Raw genomic sequence first — 18,950 nt, 5'->3', positions numbered from 1 at the left:
CACAGACTCGCTGTGAGAAAGGGGTGTGGCAGGAGATTCCGTGTCCCCCCTCCCCAATCGGCGAGTTATGTACAATTTACTTCTGATTGCGCCCTCTTTTGAAGTATCCTCCTTCGGCCAACGTTAATTTCCGAATAGGTGCCCAGATTCTCAGCAGACTTTCCCGGGACACCGGCACAGCCCCTTAACTTATTACTCAAGCAGAGTGAGGATGAGGGCGGGCTATATCCAATACATGGTAGAGGGTGTTTAAAACGTGAAAGAGCCGTCGTTATGTGGTAAGTGTTCAGTCGATGTTTTATTGACTGCGGGAGGAGGCGGAAAATCAGTGGCAACATACGAATATCGTTGCGAGATGAATAAGAGGCACGATAGACTTCATCACAGTCACTCGTCGCGCTAGTAGTGAAGAGACACACACTAAAAAGCAGCACCACATCCTGGGCTATCAGACCCCAACGAGCGTGAACCAACATGCATCACTATGCTATGATATCACGCACTTGAGCACCCTCTATTGACAAGCAGATTGCTGGCGAGCGATGGGTAGTTTATCATACACACACTGGTGCCAAAGCTAAAGCTGACGATGACAGCTCGACACTGCTCTCTAAGACTGCTCATGGGCCTGACTGCACTATCTCTTCTCGATAAACGAGCGAGCATTGTCGTGTTCGATATTTCAAGACAGTTGGCTGTTAGACTCTTTCTGTAAACATCTAGTTCGTGCATTTCTTTCTTCTGTGGTTCAGGAAAGTATTGCTGGGAGAGGGCCAGACTTTCACCTTACCCTGGCACGAGATCCAGACGACTAAGAAACTTCTGCCAGGTGAGAATTTTTTTTTTTTTTTTTTTTTACTACATATTTCCAAGAACTAAATGCATTGTCATTTCGAATCATTGCTTGATAATCCCTTACATCCTTACAAACTTCAGCCCGGGGAGTAGGTGGCAACGCGCTCCTGGTATCAGTTGATTTTGGTAATTAGTCCAAATTGTGTAGATGTTAGGCGCTCTCTCGTAACCAAATACCCCTTATTCCCTCCTACAAAATTATAACAAATAATAAAAGGTATTTATAATGCGCTTTTCGTTAGCATGGTAGCGAATAACAAAGAAAAGGATAAAATAAAAACAAACTAGCTAGAAACAAATCAATAATTGACTCTTCAGGAAAGAGATAAGTTTTAAGTTTTTATCTTTAAAAAGTAACAACACGAGAAGATTTACGGACAGTAATTGGGATATTATTCCATAGTTCAGCAGCAGAGTGTGAGAAAGCGTGTTTGCCTTAAAAGAGGAACACGTTGCCTTGGATCGGTCGAGTTGGTCTTTGAAAAGCGTTTGTAACCGTTTGTTATAAAATGCATATGATTAGAAAGATTTTTTTTAAAGTAGAATATAATGATCCACACAAGTATCACTCGAAATTGTGAGGTTTTCTTTTTATCTCGTCGAATAACACGGTCGGCCATTTATGGGAGTCAAATGTTTGACTCTCATAAATGGCCGACCGTGTTAGTTCGCAAAGTAAAAGGAAAACCACGCAATTTCGAGGCAAATTTGTGTGGATCATTGTATTCTACTTTTACATCATCATTCTAACCATGATGCATTTTATAACAAACGGTTACAAACGCTTTTCAGAGACCAACTCGACCGGTCAAAGGCAACGTGTTCCTTTAATCTGTACTCTTCAGTGTTAAGCCGAGTTTTATCGGAAGAAGAACGGAGTCCTTGACGGTGGGTTTGGCGAAGATGAAACATTTCATACAGATAAGGTGGAGCAATGTCATTCAAACATTTAAAAACATATAGAAGAGTTTTGAATTGGATGCGAATCTCCATGGGAAGCCAGTGTAGTTTAGCGAGTAAGGTAGATCCATGAGCTCTCCAACAGTTAACAGTGAGAACAAGTAAAACCGGGATATGAACATCAGCTTCTCCATGGGAAGCCAGTGTAGTTTAGCGAGTAAGGTAGATCCATGAGCTCTCCAACAGTTAACACTGGGTGCGTTCGTTAAGCTTCCCTGGGTCGACCCCGCGGTACTCACTCGGGTGGGCCCCTGACAAGAGCTTATCGAACGATCACACTCGCCCTCTCGTGGTGACTGCATGCACCTCATCAGGTCACCCCCAAGTGACCCACTCCACAAGCAGGGCACTGGGGGCTGACCCAGGTGATCCCGTCAAAGCTATTCGAACGTACCGGGGCAGACCGGGGTCGACCCAGGGAAGCTAAACGAACGCACCCAGTGAGAACAAGTTTGGCAGCTCTGTATTAAATACCGTTGAACCTTTCCTGATTTTTTTCTTTTTTTCTTAATAATCCACATAATTTGTTTCCTCTGTAATATTTATTTCACACTAGCACTGTCTTTTTAGATCACTGCGGAGGAGCTGTTTTGCCTCGTGTTGACGTACAGAGCAAATCCAATGTTTGTGTAGACATTTTAAACTGCTTTATTGGTTCAGACGTTTGTAATTACTTTTGGATCCGAAGCATTTTGTTTCTTTGCTTCTGGGAATTTTCTTTTTTTTTGCTATTCGGGAAAAGCAGTATTAGTTTTGTTGCTCCCAAACAAACCGTGGCGCCACCCTTGTGCCTGTGAAAATTAATCCATTTTCGCTTCTCTTCTTCCATCACGTTTTGAAGCTAAATTTGTGAAGTCTTCGGTCTTTTGAGGTGTTTTATGTGTAATTTTTCTCATGTGTAAATGTATTGCGCCGTCCAACAGGCTGGACGCAAAGAGAGAGTAAATTTATTTTAATTTTGATCAAAAATATTATTATTCTCAAACCAAAGGTGAACATTATCTTTTTATCCAGTCACCCTATACAACCAGTTTAATATCGACTCACCCAAATTAGCATTACCCATGTGTAGATACGGGAACTTACTAAAATCATTCGGCATCCGATTCCGATGCAGTACTTAATATTGCCAGACAACAGTTGTTTTCCTTTAAGAGGCAGTGGACACTATTGGTAATTACTCAAAAAAATTATTAGCATAAAACCTTAATTGGTAACTAGTAATAGGGAGAGGTTGATAGTGTAAAACCTTGTGAGAAACGGCTCCCTCTGAAGTGATGTAATTTTCCACGAATTTGATTTCGAGACCTCAAGTTTAGAACTTGAGGTCTCGAAATCAAGCATCTGAAAGTACACAATTTCGTGTGACAAGGGTGTTTTTTTCTTTCATAGTTATCTCGCAACTCCGACGACCAATCGAGCTATAATTTTCACAGGTTTGTTATTTTATGTACATGTTGAGATACACCAAGTGAGAAGACTGGATTTTGACAATTACCAATAGTGTCCACTGCCTTTAAAGACCGTGGACACAATTGGTAATATTGTCACAGACCAGTCTTTCCACTTGGTGTATCTCAACATTTGCATAAAATAACAAAATTTGAACTCAATTGGTCGTCAAAGTTGCGAGATAATAATGAAAGTAAAAAACACCCTTGTCACACTATTTGTGTGCTTTCAGATGCTTGATTTCGAGACCTCAAAATCTAATTCTGAGGTCTCGAAGACAAATTCGTATAAAAATTCTCAGAGGGAGCCGTTTCTCACAATGTTTTATACTATCAACCTCTCCCCAAAACTCTTCATCAAGTAAAAGGCCAACAATTATTTTGAGTAACTACCAATAGTGTCCACTTCCTTTAAAGTCACCTGGAAATAGAATTTGTTTTCTTTCAAACATAAGAGTATATGCTTACGAACAATAAAACATTTTTTTTTAGTAATTGTTTGTCACGATTTATATGTTTAAAAAATATATAAAGTTGTTTGGGGGGCTGACTCCGCCTACCCCTTTTGTTACGTCAATCGAGGCAGACTTTGCCGGCAATGCGTATAGTAAAAACACCTGCAAAGTACATGTACGTCCAAGTCGTGAGTTGTATACATTTCAAAAAGTGTTTTTCTGCATTCAGCAGCAATACACCTGGTCGGCATTGCCGGAAAAAAAAAAATTTGTTTTTTGAAACGTACAAACTCACGACTTGGTCCGTACATGTACTTTGCAAATGTGTTTACTCTACGCAATACAGGCAAAGTCTGCCTCAATTGACGTCACGAACAGCGCCCTCTCGGGTCGGGGTCTACTCTTAAATTTGTAAATAACATAAGAACTGATTTTTTAAAACCTTAGTTAACTGTTTATTCACATTCCACTCATCAAAACACATATATTAGTGACAAAAGCTTATTTTGAAAAAATACCACTTCCAGGTGACTTTAATATTGCCAGTGAACATTTTTTCCCCAGGAATATTTCGGCTGGTTTGAAGATGAAGTAAAAGCATATCTGGCTACGTTCCGGATAGATACTTCCATAAATACATTTTCATTTTATTTTAATCCGGCTCAATTTAATTAGCGGGTCGTGAGACTAATCCTCATGCAACACTAGCCCGGATCATGATCAATGCAATGGAGGGTGAGATTGGCGGCTTTAAACGAGATTGGCCACACTTTCTCTAATTTGGTTCGTGCCCGGAAGATGAAAAGATGGCGAGTCTGAAGTTCAATCCGTCGACCTAGAATAAGAAAGAAAAAAATCTATAACAACTTCAAGAACCCAGTGGTTCAATGGTACGGTTATATCTTGTTTATTTTTTGTATACGAAGAGAGCTACAGTTGTTGGGGAGAGGTGTGGGCTAACAAATGCAGTACAAATAACTAAGTGATTATTATAAAAATAAAAAAAAAAGTCCAGTCCAGTTTTACAAAGACTTTTTGTACACACAAAATACTGCTCAGACATGTTGTTCTTTTCCAAAGTTTTGATTTAGTTTGCACAGAGTGGAGCTGAGAACAAAATGCCGGGTGCATAAACACTGTGTGGACTTCAAAAAAAATGCACCCTTCTTGGAAATTCTTTTGTTCTTACCCCTGTCCATGCACGTAACAGTTCACAGTAGACTTTGTACATATATTTCCCTCTGACTTCCCCTATGGAGTTGTTTTTTGTGGTCCCTCTTTTTTTTGTTTTGTCCTTGGTTTCAAGAAGGTACCGAAAATGAGCACACTTTGCGCGTGGTAGATTGGAAACCTAATTTCTGTTTCCCCTGGTTTTTGAAAGGTTACCGAAAATGAACGCACTTTGCTCGTGGTAGTGTTTTGGGAAACCTACATTTTTTTTCTGGAAATTTTTTCTTCTTCGCGTTTTTTTCTTCCTAAATTCGTCATACATTGCCTATCTTTAATCAAAAGGAGGTAACATTGACACCGTTTATATTACCGTAGAATGGATGTTCATTGTTTCATATTTGCACACTTTCAAGAGCGCATAGACAGAAGCAGACAGATAAGTTAAAATTAAACAATACAAAAATAAATTGAATAAAACTTAACCCACAATACCTTTTGCACAGGGCACTGTTTAAAGGCAACATGACGGCAACCAATTGTAAAGGGAAGCCTTCGTTAGCACATCAAGTTAAAACAAATATGTCTTTAAACGAATAATCACCCTAAACAGGAGTTAATTTTCTAACGATGTTTTACAATCCTCAACAAAATTATGTGAACATTAAAACATAACTTGCTTTTCTACCCATAACAGTTGCCTGAAACTACTTGCCTGTAAAGTGACTTCTTGTTATTATTGGTTTATTAAAACACATTCAAACATCGCAGCTGTTAAGCTGAATTAATTTTAAAATACAGAGATTCATAAAAAATAGAAATGTTTAAAAATTACAAAAAACATCAAGAATTACAATTTGTTTTTATACATTAAAAGGGCAAACTGGCTAGTGCCAGCGACAAATTAGATAAAACAAATAATTGCACAGCAAGTCACATTAAAGGCACAGAGCGAAGGGTTGGGGACAAAAATCAAGAGCTATTGTTGAGTCTTGTGACATGGCTCTGCCAATGTACATTTTCTTCTTTATCACGATGCGTTTGAGGTTGTATCTTTTCAGTCAGTTCAGATTTATACCCGGTGCGTTTTTAAACGATGTAACTTGACTCCAGACAGGATTGTCTCATAATGCACTAATCTAATATGCAAATTATACACGGATTAATTTCACTTGGTTTTTCTCTTTCTTTCCCCAGGGCAATATTTCATTCCCCATACACAAGTATTGAATTATCTAATGCAATAAAACGTTGTTTGTGCTTCTGTTTAAAAAATATTTAATTAAGATTGCATCACATTTTCTTTGAAAACAATATTGGTCTGAAGGCTTACCAAGTTACAACTTTGAACTCGATTTATACTAATCGTGCTTGTTGTGCAGTAAAACCTGGACGTTGTCGAACATTTTGGCTGGCGAGATATCGTCGGGTAAATATCGCCGATACTACGATTATATCGTGAAGATTTTAGAAAATTGAAAGTACCCTTCAGAAGGGGACAACAATGGCTCAATCGCACGCTAAAAACAGTTTTACCGCAATACCCATGGAGGTAGCAAGAACGAAGACAGACCAAACATGACGGTTAAATGTATTTAAAAAAGCAAAATCACTGAAATAACATCCATATTCCATGAAACAGAACACGTTACTATTATTTTTGTGTTTTACATCACTGGCTCTGATGCAATTAAATCATATTTGTAGAGTTTATCATCTCACATAATGGTGGAATTTGCTTTAAAATGAAACGGTGTCTGAAATTAATTGATGGTCTAAATCCCAGGCTGGTATCTTTGTTTAACACCATTTCAACATTTACAGTCAGTGTTCCTTGTGGTCTATTATTATGATATCTTTTCACTTTCAACGTCTGGAAAGTGCATATTCATAACATACTATGGATTCTACGACTAGTTGTTTATTTTAATATGACGGTCACAGTTTCTGGAATGTTGTTGTTTATTTTATTAAGCCACGTCATTTTTATAACCAATGAAATATTAAAGGCACTAGACACAAGTACTCAAAATATAATTGTTAGCATTTTTATGATTTCGAGACCTCAAAATTAGATTTTGAGGCCAAAAAAATCAAGCATCTGAAAGCACACAGCTTCGTGTGACAAGGGTGTGTTTTCTTTCATGATTATCTCGCAACTTCGATAACCGATTGAGCTCAAATTTTCACAGGTTTGTTATTTTATGCATATTTTGAGATACACCAAAGGTGTCCAGTGTCCTTAAAGGAACCCTTTCCACCGTTACTTTCTTTAAATCATGAAAGTTATGTGTGAATCTGTGAACACTTTCTATTGTTAACCAATAGTGTACAGGGCCTTTATAAGCCACGTTTTTTTTCACAGTGAAATATTAAAGCAAACCCAGATACTGCCATACCTGGAACTAAGCACATATTCATTTTGATTCCGATGGTGCACGACGACAAAATGTACTAGAGGAGTAGAGCTCCGGGTAAATCCGGGTTTGCAATTAGTTCTGGTTGACGGACACGATCATTTTGCTCCGGGATACGGATCTACAAACCAATCCTACTAGTTCCGGTAACATTTCGAGCCGGAATCCGGATCAGCAGTGTGATTAATAATAATAATAATAATAATAATAATAATAATAATAATAATAAATATTAATAATATCGAAGTCTTATGTATAGCGCACGTATCTACCAAACAATGTACTCAAGGCGCTGAGTATATACAAACTTTCAGAAAGATAGGTAATTGCAGTGATGATTTTTGAGACCCAATTGTTTAGCACTTTATACGGGTGCTAAACCGGGGCGAACCCCTTCTATTTTCGAAAAGTGCACTGGGTTCTTTTACATGCGTTATACTCAACACATGGGACCAACGGCTTTACGTCCCATCCGAAGAACGAAGCAACGGTTAAGTGTCTTGCTTAAGGACACAAGTGTCACGGCTGGGGATTCGAACCCACACTCGGCTGATCGGAAACACCAGAGTTTGAATTCGGTGCACTTAACCGCTCGGCCACGACACTGCCTCGATGTCCGACATGGTTGTGTTAACTTAACAAACTTGTCAGTACTGAAAAGACCAACATGGGCGTTCCGAAAAAAACTATTCCGTGGTAGTAGAACATAAAGCAAGACAAGTTCTCAAAAGAACATAATCTACCCAGCAAGTAGACACACGTTATCGCAAACTATGTATACACTCTAAAAACTAATAAGTTGATTCCAACACTTGCATGATTTCGGTGAGTACCTACACTTTGAAAGTGTTGAATCCAGCATTTTACATGTTAAATCCAGCTTTTTAAAGTATACGGTCAATAATTTAAGTGCCAGTTTAAGACGTGTAAAAAGCTGATCCAACAATTCAAAGGAATTTTTTTGAATGTTGAAGTAACACTTAAATATTGTAGAATAACCCTTTTTGCATTGGATCAAAAATTAAAAATGCTAGATCCTACACTTCCAAAGTGTAGTCACTCACCAAACTCATGCAAGTGTTGGATTCAACTCATTAGTTTTTAGAGTGTACTTGTTATCGCACACTATGCATATTATAGCCAAATGTACTTGCTATAGAACAAGACCATGGATTGCATTGTTGGCTTTTACATCCACATAATGTGTCCCTTAGATTACGTTTATTTTTGAAGTCTCATTCTTTTTGGTCGAGGGCTGGTTGATTGTTTAATGTTCTGATTTTGTAATACATGTTCCAGTGCAATTCAACCCACCGTTTGTCATACTATTCATCCCATTTGAATGTTTTCTTTTTATGGAACAAACCAATTAACACATGACCAGTTTTAGGAAAATCCAAGGACCACATTTAACATACGGCGTTTCTTACAGCTCAATGTTTCCTGGTCTGTTTAAAGGTATTTTACATCGTTATAATTCTCACAATAATAGTAGCGTAAAAGCTTACGTGGTACTTGGACTTGGAGAGCTATTGATAGTATAAAACATTGTAAGAAAATTGCATTCTCTGAAATTTTTTTAAAAGAGGTAATTTCTCAATAATTGTTCTCTTGCAACTTCGATGATCAACTGAGTCCAAATGTTCACAGGTTTGTTATTTTACGCATACGTTGGGATTCACCAAGTGAGAATACTGTTATTTGACAATTACCAAAGGTTTTCCGTAGCCTTTAAGAGTGAAGTCACTCGAGACACCCCTCTCTCTCTACCCTCGCTATCGATCTTGGCACTGTGTGGTTGCTTTAACTCACCGTTTTGTTTTTATAATTTAATCATACAGCCGGAATTGCCGACAGTTATGCCTTATGGATTAGAAGTTTTGTCACAGTCAGTAGACCGAACGGCTGTTTTATGTCAGAAAAAGAAGAAGATTCTATTCCCATTTTAAGATTGGATTGGTAACCTTTCGAGTCACAGTGGTTAGGTTCACTTTTATTAATCCTGGCCATCTTAGAATGGGCTTGTCCTGTCTGTTTTTATAATTGTCTTGCTTGATTGCCAGTGCTCTGTCTCATTCAATCATTGGTTTACAATTGTTCTAGGTGTCTTAAGTTTACACTCATTGTTTGTTATACTGTTCTATTTCTTTAGTACGGTAATATTGTATATTGTACTGTTTGTTGAAATCTTGGCCGAATGAATAATAATAATAATAATAATAAAAGTCGGTTTGAAATTTGTGGGATACAGAATGTTATTTTGGTTTTACCCTTACATCGATATATGTTATTAAGCACTGTATACTCGGTACCCTTTCGAGTTCTATCAAGAAAAAAAAATCAGTTTACTCTTGTGGGAGTCGAACCCGTAACCTTTGCAATTCTAGAGCAGTGTCTGCGACTTCGAGAAAGTACTGCAAATACAGTTCTTGCAATACACACCACGGTGTCAGGTAAAAACCAACTTGACAAGTTTGTAAATGCTCCCAAACTATTATTATGCCATTTGGCCCTTTTGTATAAATGTGCATAGGCAATCTGGATGGTTTATTCGATCTTGAAACTCTCTCTTTAACGAAGTGTTTATGTTATTCAGGCATCTTGAAATATCATCAAGCAATTATAGATGATGGTTTTAACATCACATTTCACACTGACTAAACTTCACAATAATAGTTATGTTTATAATTTCGATACCAGTGCTGTTTGTGATTCACACTATAGCATATCGTCCGAAACCCGACCAAAGGGTTTAGTAGTTGCTTGCCTCCGTAATAACAGTAAAGTTACCTATAATGTTTATGGGCAAGTCTAATATCAATACCGATGTACATACAAAACGCAGACATTCACTATTCAAACTTAGCGATTGTCCATTGTACAAGGTAATCAATCACTGTACAACGGGAATGAAAAATTGTCCAATATCGATGTACAAACATATACGTGAATTTTAAATATCCAATATCTTAAAAGCAACATTGATATTCGCTGTACAAATCTAATGTGAATGTCCATCATCCAATTTTAAAAATGATTTGTTGTACTGTCAATCATTTTGAGCATCGTTATGGGACAGAGTGTGATCACACAGAAGTGAAGCCAAAAAAAAAAAAGAAAAAAAAAAAAGAAGAAGTGAAACAAGAAGGAAAAAAAAAGAACGAAAAAAAAAAGATAGGCCTACAAGAAGAAAACAAGATACACGAGACTACAATAACCATCTCGCTTGATCCTCGTTTGCCGTTTTCTACTCTCAAGTTAAATTATTTGTCAATTTGCTGTGCTTGTATTGCTGATACTAAATCTTTTATTCGTTATACTTGTGTAACTTAAAGGAACACGTAGCCTTGGATCGGACGAGTTGGTCTATAAAAAAGCGTTTGTAACCGTTTGTTATAAAATGCATAATGGTTGGAAAGATAATTTAAAAGTAGAATACAATGATCCACACAAACATGCCTCGAAATTGCACGGTTTTCCTTTTACCTCGTCGACTAACACGGTCGGCCATTTATGGGAGTTTGAAAGATGAAATGTTCCATTCAACTCGGCTCTGCCTCGTTGAATAGAACATTTTATATAACACCCAAGCAGATCCTTGCCATTTGATTGGAGGATTGTCCGTCACGTGATAGCAAATAAAAGTACCATTGCACGCTAAGTCACTCACCGTGCTTTTTCGTTCCATCCGAAAAGTACCATTGCACGCTGCCAGCGTGCAATGGTACTTTTCGGATGGAACGAAAAAGCTGAGTAAAAACATCACTGCGTGCGCGTTGTCCTCGGTAACGCAGCAAGGCATATTAGTAAACTTACTAGCATTTGTCTTCTACAATTAAAAATTGGAGGCCTACGCTTTGTTTGTTTTGAAAGTTGTATCTTTCAATCAAAATGACAAAGATCTACTTGGATGTTGAATAGAACATTCCATCTTTCAACTCATGAACATATTTGCACCATTGCACTCATAAACATTCATTATGTGTATACCATCTTTCAGACTCCCATAAATGGCCGACCGTGTTAGTCGACGAGGTAAAATGAAAACCGTGCAATTTCGAGGCATGTTTGTGTGGATCATTGTATTCTACTTTTACAGCATCTTTCTACCCATATGCATATTATAACGAACGCTTTTCAAAGACCAACTCGACCGATCCAAGGCAACGTGTTCCTTTAACTTTGAACGTTGAAGCGATTTTGGCCTTTGGTCATCTTGATATGTGTTGATAACAGAAATACATGTGTATTGGAATGTTTGCAATCAACCAACAATGCACTACAAAAACCTGAGCTGCATAAAACCGGCCTACATGAAACAGCCACCGGGTTTTCTTAGAATGTGACTTTTCTTCGGACCATTTAAACACGATACCACCCGTAATCAATGTCGCTCTCTGTTAAGGGCATTCCCGAGTATCAAGTCTACGGGTTCGGAATCGATAAACCGTAGGATTGTTACACTCCGCACCATTACGTTTATCCTGCTGAAAATAAGGCTAGTCAGTTTCATATCATGCATAATTTATTGCGTCTGGGATGTGAGAGTTGAAGAAAAAAGGCACTAGTGCAGCCTTAAAGAGTAAAGATTTAATCCAATTAGTGCGACGGAAATCATGAATAAATATTGTTTATATAATAGATGTTAAATTTGCATCGAGGATAGGGAATATTAATTTTAGTTTTTTACCCATACACCGATGTGTGTTAGCAGTGTATACTCAGTACTTTCCCGAGTCCTGTGAAAACAAAAATCATATACATATTACTCGGATGGGATTCGAACCCACGATCTTTGCAACTCCAGAGCAACTAGACTACCGAGATTGCCCGGTATCTAGAGGCAGTTCGAATCCTATGTTTTTGCAGCCGCAGATAATAAATTTGCATCGGGGTTGATGCATGAACATGGCGTGAATCAAAAAATAATTGGTGATGAAAACATTAAAAAAAAAACCAAAACACGTCTGCTATAGATTGCACAGTGCAGTAGCCCTTTTATTGTAAATTATTTTTTGTATTACAAAAAGCACAGCCGAGAAAGAAAACAAAAATCCTAATTTAATTAGATGCATGAACATGGCGTGAACCCATTACGAACTGCCGGCAGCGTATGGTATAAGTGTTCGCTCCATCCTGCCATTTAATCCGATGGCTTATGCTCAACGGTTCTCTGAAACAAAATTATTTTTTTTGGAAAGTTCTATTCCTTGGAGCCCGGGAATGAGTTTAAAGGGTATGTGCTTTTTCCTAACAAAAAACACAATGTCCACAGATATATTAAACTTACACAGTTTGAAAATTATTATAGTAGAAAGCTTCCCTTGAAATTTTACTTACTGAGGCGCTGTAGTTTTTGAGAAATGAGTAAAAGTAATAATTTTCGTCTCAGTTTTAGCTTTTCAAAACGCAAAACCAGTTATGCTATGGTTTTGGTATAATATCATAACTGGTTAAGAGGATTTTACATGCTAAAATAATTTTGGTCTCATGAGACCAAAACTATTTTGTGACTTGTTTTACTCATTTCTCAAAAACTACACAACGTTAGTTAGTAATCTTTGAAGGGAAACTCTGTAAGTTTAATGTTAATCTGTGGACATTTTGAAAAAGTACCCGAATCCTTTAAAGATGGCTTGTCCGTGGACGAGGAATTAAACAGCTACTTGGGTGAAATTTTCTTTTTTACGGAAATGCTATTTTAACTTGTTTCTAATGCGTTTGTTCACCATTTAAATATAATTTTGATATATTTTGTACACTTCTGAATGTTTCGTGATTACGTAACAAAGGTTTTAGCAAATCTATCAAAAAAAAAGCGCTGGATAAGGGTATTCGAAATGAATGTTTTTACACGATTTAAAATACTCATAGTCAAATGACTCGATTTCCTTATTGATTTGAAAACATTTGAACAATTCAGTTGTTGTTCAAGCAGATTTATAAACTAAAATTTCACATGTTTTTAATGTACTATATAGCTGAAAATGGCGTTGAAAATGGCACGAGGGCACTGTTCGTCAAAGGTTCAGGTGCGCGTAACATGACGCGCCAACGAGATCCCAATTTCTTTGTTTTACTTTTGTTATAAGCCCAACTGGAGGTTTAAAAAAAAAAATTCTTTTGTTGGGATGACCTTGGCGTACATTTTTGTGTTCACAGGGAATGTACTATTCGTTTCACGAAGGCTTTGATACTTTGATAACTGATAACTCCCAAACCAAAAGCGTCAGCAAACTAATATTTTGGATTTATTCGTTTGGTATGATAATGTATCACTCTAATATTTTAGAAGAAGATCTGAGAACCCATGAATCACCACTTGGTACATTCTTACAGGCAGGGTTGATCCATTGTGTAAGTAAAACAAGTGTTACATTTTCAACTTGCAAACAATTTTCCTTATTTTCAGCTGCGGATTTGTTACTTTATTGTTTACGTTTTGATTTACTTTTAAAATGTTTTTGAAAAAAGAAGAAAACAGTTTTTGCATGTAAAAATTACTAAGTCCAACTTTCAGACTAAAATGTAAATGTTGTTGGTTTGGTTTCAGATAAGAGTACTATAAAAATAAATATGAATAATAGGCTCGGGGTACAACCATGAGTAAAATCTTAGTTGGAAGAAGTGGTGGCTCTGAAAAGAGCCGGTTTTGGTCTCGACGTTTCGAACAGTGTACTATATGCTCGTTTTCAGGAGACGGTTTGGTATCCTTACGAATCCTGCAGCCGATTTCACGAAACGCTAGGATCAATCCTAACTCGAGTTAATAGGACGAGTAACCCGTCCTAACTTAGGACGGGTTCAATGCGTCCTACGTATTTGGATACGGAACTGAACCCGTCCTAAGTCCTATAAGATAAATCCTAAGTTAGGAAGAGTTTGGTGAAATCGACGGCCGTGTTATAACCTTCATGGAATCGACTGTAGATTGAAGCACGTTGATTTTCGGCGATTTTTAATTAGGCTGGTTGTGTAATATCTTGTATTATTTGTGTAGCACCCTGGCTGCAGACACTGGCTTCCTTATTAAAGCGAAGGTACACGTTTGGTAATTGTCAAAGATCAGTCTTCTCAATTGGTGTATCCCATCATAACCATAAAATAACAAGCCTGTGAAAATTTGGGCCCAATAATGGTCATCGAAGTTGCGAGGAAATGATGAAAGAAAAAACACCCCTGTTGGACGAATTTGTGTGCTTTCAGATATGAATAAAAGACTTCTTGCTAGAAGTATTTTATTATTTTAGTGTGAAATTACCTCTTTCTCAATTTACTTCAGAGGGAGTCATTTCCCACAATGTTTTATACTATCAACAGCTCTCCAATGCTTGTTACCAAGTCAGTTTTTATGTTAATATTTGTTTTGAGTAACTACCAACAAGTACCTTCCCTTTAACTTAGCAAACCATGTAAGTCTAATATTTTTTGGATCACTTTGGTGCCACCATTTATCTAAAAAATAAATTTATTAGTAGAGATTAATCATTATGGGAGCCACGTAAATTTTAAAAAATTGCGCACTTTAACAACAGATCCTGATTAATTTATTTGAAAACGCGTGAGACTTAAACAATCTGGTGGAGATAACCACCAATACAGAAATGTCGTGAAAATTACAGTGTAACAATTCCATAAACCAAAAAGTTAGACGAAATAGTATGAACATGGAAAGAAACACGCACAACCAAACGAAGCTACAAAGATGTCCATGCTAATTATTTACAATAACTATGTATACTTAAATAAAATTATGTTTATCTCACGGTGTTGTTGAGGCAATTAAGATGGAAATATGCATAAATGATGAATCTTATTTGGGATTTGAGGCATAGCATTGTGAGGCATGTTTGGGTTGCAGTAACACCAGTGTATATCTACTGGCTAGAGCTAATGTCTGGCTATATGTTTACCACTGATTCGGAGCATATAACTCGGGAAATTTCTCTACTACTATCGCACAGTAAATTTTAGGAATTCGGGAGACTTACCAGTTCTTTGCAGAACTGCCCCCACTTATTCTATTATCAAGGCGAAGATAGAAAATCGGCCGGGACTACTGACTATTAAACTCCCTTCTGCGGTGTGAGTTCTTAAAGCCATTGACACATTCTAAATAGAACAACAATTAAAAGCTCACAAATTTACAAATAACTTACATGGTTTACAGAAGGTACTGGGGTATTCCCATGAAATATTATTTCATGAAATGCTTTACTTTTTGAGAAAACATTAAAACAATTATCAATTCTCGATATCGCGAAACGTGCGGAAACAAGGGTGGGTTTTCCCGTTATTTTTTCCCAACTCCCACTCCGATGACCGATTGAGCCTAAATTTTCACAGGTTTGTTATTTTCTATATAAGTTGTGATACACGAAATGTGGACCTTTGGACAATACTGTTTACCGATCTTGTGCGATTGCTTTAAACGTTTCAACGTTTCGACAAGCTTGCCCTACAGTCGTAGATAAGGAAATTGTGTTGTTGATGCTGAGAGAGGAAACGTCTTAGAAAGGAAGATTGATACATTCCCCGAGCTGTTTGTTGATGGAATGTATCAGAGATGCTTTCCGTGCAGAGGACTACTGATGTCATACTCATTGACGGTAGTTACATCAGTAAAGGGAATTCCGGAAGAGAACAGTCCTGCAATTTATCTCAATTCTAATAGAGACTGATCACACGAGGCAACTTGTGCAGAAAACTTGGTATAGACTTGACTCAAGTCCTCATCCCGTGAGAGTCCTTTTATGTTCAGTCCCATTGCCTAAAATCACACATGAACACCCTATACAAGCTATTATAACCAATGCATTCTACTAATAAACCTACACAACCGACCCCGGTTATATATCGACTGTTTTCAAATTACAATTTATATTGCTGCAGCTTTTTAATACCATTCTAATGAAGAAAACAAAACACGCAACTGCACACGATATCAATTATGACCTTTGTATTGCAAATTGATTCCCCTCCTGTCATATATAACAGTGGAGTAATATTTACCAACTCAACATTCACAATATCTCCATCCACGGGAAACGATGGATCAGTTTTGAAGGGAGAAATGATTACAGGTGCTGGGCACGATCCAAGTCGCCTTCAATTTTGATTTACAAGACGGCTATGTGATAGAATGACCCATCCTTAACACGGCATGCCGAATGACGTCATACATACTGCCCACGCGTCCTTCCCTTGACCTTAACGCTAAGTCACGTGTGTGCGAGGTCTGCATACGTTTATTAAGGGAAGGTATACGTTTGATAGTCACTATTAAAACTAATGACAATATTAAAGAACTATTGGCTAGAAGCCTGCAGCAGCTTTTGATAATACAATACGTTTTATGAAATAAGGATACATAAGTTGTTATGCCCCTAAATAGGATTATGTATTTCTGGTAGGGAATATTCTTCCTGCATGTATATTATTTGTTTAGGATTTTGAGCTTGGGCGATATCTAAAAAACGGGACCACTTATTAAATGAAAGTTTTCATTTCCATGAAATGTAAGTTTTATGGTAGACATTTACATATACAATAGTATTAAAACGAGAACGGTCCCAAGACCAAAGTTGTACTTGACCTATGGACACTATTGGTAATTGTTAAAGACCAGTCTTCTCACTTGGTGTATCTCAACATATGCATGAAATAACAAACCTGTGAAAATTTGAGCTCAATCGGTCGACGAAGTTGCGAGATAATAATGAAAGAAAAAAACACCCTTGTCACACGAAGTTGTGTGCTTTCAGATGCATGATTTCAAGACCTCTAAATCTGAGGTCTCGAAATAAAATTCGTGGACAATTTCTTCTTTCCCAAATTACTTCAGAGGGAGCCGTTTCCCACAGTGTTTTATATATTAACCTCTCCCCATTACTCGTTACCAGGTAAGGTTTTATGCTAATAGTTATTTTGAGTAATTACCAATAGTGTCTACTCCCTTTAAAGCTGATGTTTAGTGCGCTTGGGAAATTGAATATTGACCTGCGCGTTTGTCTATATTGCTATAAGAAGACTACCTATAAAAAGAAACATCTGTGTTTAATTCATGGACATCTTTAAGGAACTGTAGTTCCTAACTATCGGACGCTAAATCTGTTCGAACAACTCAAAGTTGTAGTTGATTTGCATTGTTTGTAACACATTAGCAATTATATCACGAACAGTAATCTGAGCAATTAGTAAACGCTTGCAAAATGTAATTAGTCTTTTTGAGGTATGGCGGACGTGATATGAGTGTACTGTTTTGGTTTGGTTGTATACACACAAATGAACCCAAACCTTCCACTTTTGTCGTAGCATATTTTCCACCATATTTAAAAAAGGCTCATTGTTTGTCTACCTTGATTTTAATGTAGTATGGCTCCTTAAAAGAATGGGTACAACTTTGGACACCAAAATAATGATGACCATTGGTATAAGAAGCACTGCAGCCGTTCACAATAGAAAGGGATTAACACAAATTAAATCTATGAAACGTGTATCCGATTGTGTTTTCAAGTTACGGATTTTTGTGAACAAAGCTGCTCCCGATTTTTGGCGATATTTAGAAATTTGCACAATGTTGATAGTATCTACACTATACGCCTCTCTTATTGGGTGCGTTCGTTTAGCTTCCCTGGGTCGACCCCGGTGTGTGGCGGTTTTTTTTTCTCCAGGACGAACGTGGGTAATTATCTGCACACGTTCGTCCTGGAAAAAAAAACGTCACACACCAGGGTCGACCCAGGGAAGCTAAACGAACGCACCCTATGTTTATGCATGAGGTACGTCACAATGCTAACCCAAAACGAGGCGATGGGCGCAGCCACTGAAAGTGATGGGGGCTTGCGACTATAGCCTCATTTTGGGTAAGAATTTTGACGTCACGCATAAATTATAAGAGAGGCGTATAATATCATTAAAACAATCAAACGGTTCCCACACCCAATGTATACTTTGCCTTTAAAGCCATTGGGCACTTTCGGTAAACAGTATTGTCCAAAGGCCCACACTTTGTGTATCACAACTTATATATAAAATAACAAACCTGTGAAAATTTAGGCGCAATCGGTCATCGGAGTCGGGAGAAAATAACGGGAAAACCCACCCTTGTTTCTGCACGTTTCGCCGTGTCATCACATGTGTGTAATATAAATCCGTAATTTTTGCTATCAATAATTGATAATTGTTTTAATGTTTTCTCAAAAAGTAAAGCATTTCATAGACTAATATTTCAAGAGAAGTCTTTCACCATTACCTTCTGTAAACCCTGTAAGTTATTTATAAATCTGTGAACTTTTATTTTGTTTCTGTTCCAAAAGTGTATAATGGCTTTAATGAGAATCCATGCCTGACCACCGGACCATTGTTTATTTATAATTTCTGTATTGCTAAGTTTGGATTGACTAAAATGTAGATTCATTTTCACTGAAACGTTACGTGTTCATCATGTACCACATATCCACAGCTCTGCTGTCATGCAGACACATCTGGATCCCTGTATTGCTTTACTGTGACGTCATACCATGACTGGTGAATACAAAACACGTCAACAAACTACAGGGGTTTAATACATGTTCAATTTAAATCGGGGATTTAAAGAAAGTATTAATTTCGGTTTTACCCTCGTAAAAGTATTGAGTATGTAC

General features: G+C 37.4%; 1 protein-coding gene across 1 annotated transcript in view; it reads left to right on the top strand.

Annotated features, from left to right (window-relative positions):
• Positions 1 to 301: 301 nt before the first annotated feature.
• LOC117298785 (cholinesterase 2-like) overlaps positions 302 to 18,950 on the top strand; it is a 34,083-nt gene continuing 15,434 nt past the window's right edge. Inside the window, exon 1 of the mRNA XM_033782116.1 lies at positions 302 to 829. The gene's annotated coding sequence lies outside the window, so the exon portion shown is untranslated. The remainder of the gene's footprint in view (positions 830 to 18,950) is intronic.

Source organism: Asterias rubens, chromosome 13, assembly GCF_902459465.1.
Source record: "Asterias rubens chromosome 13, eAstRub1.3, whole genome shotgun sequence".
Taxonomy (NCBI): Eukaryota; Metazoa; Echinodermata; class Asteroidea; order Forcipulatida; family Asteriidae; genus Asterias; species Asterias rubens.
This window is presented reverse-complemented; position numbering and strand designations above follow the sequence as displayed.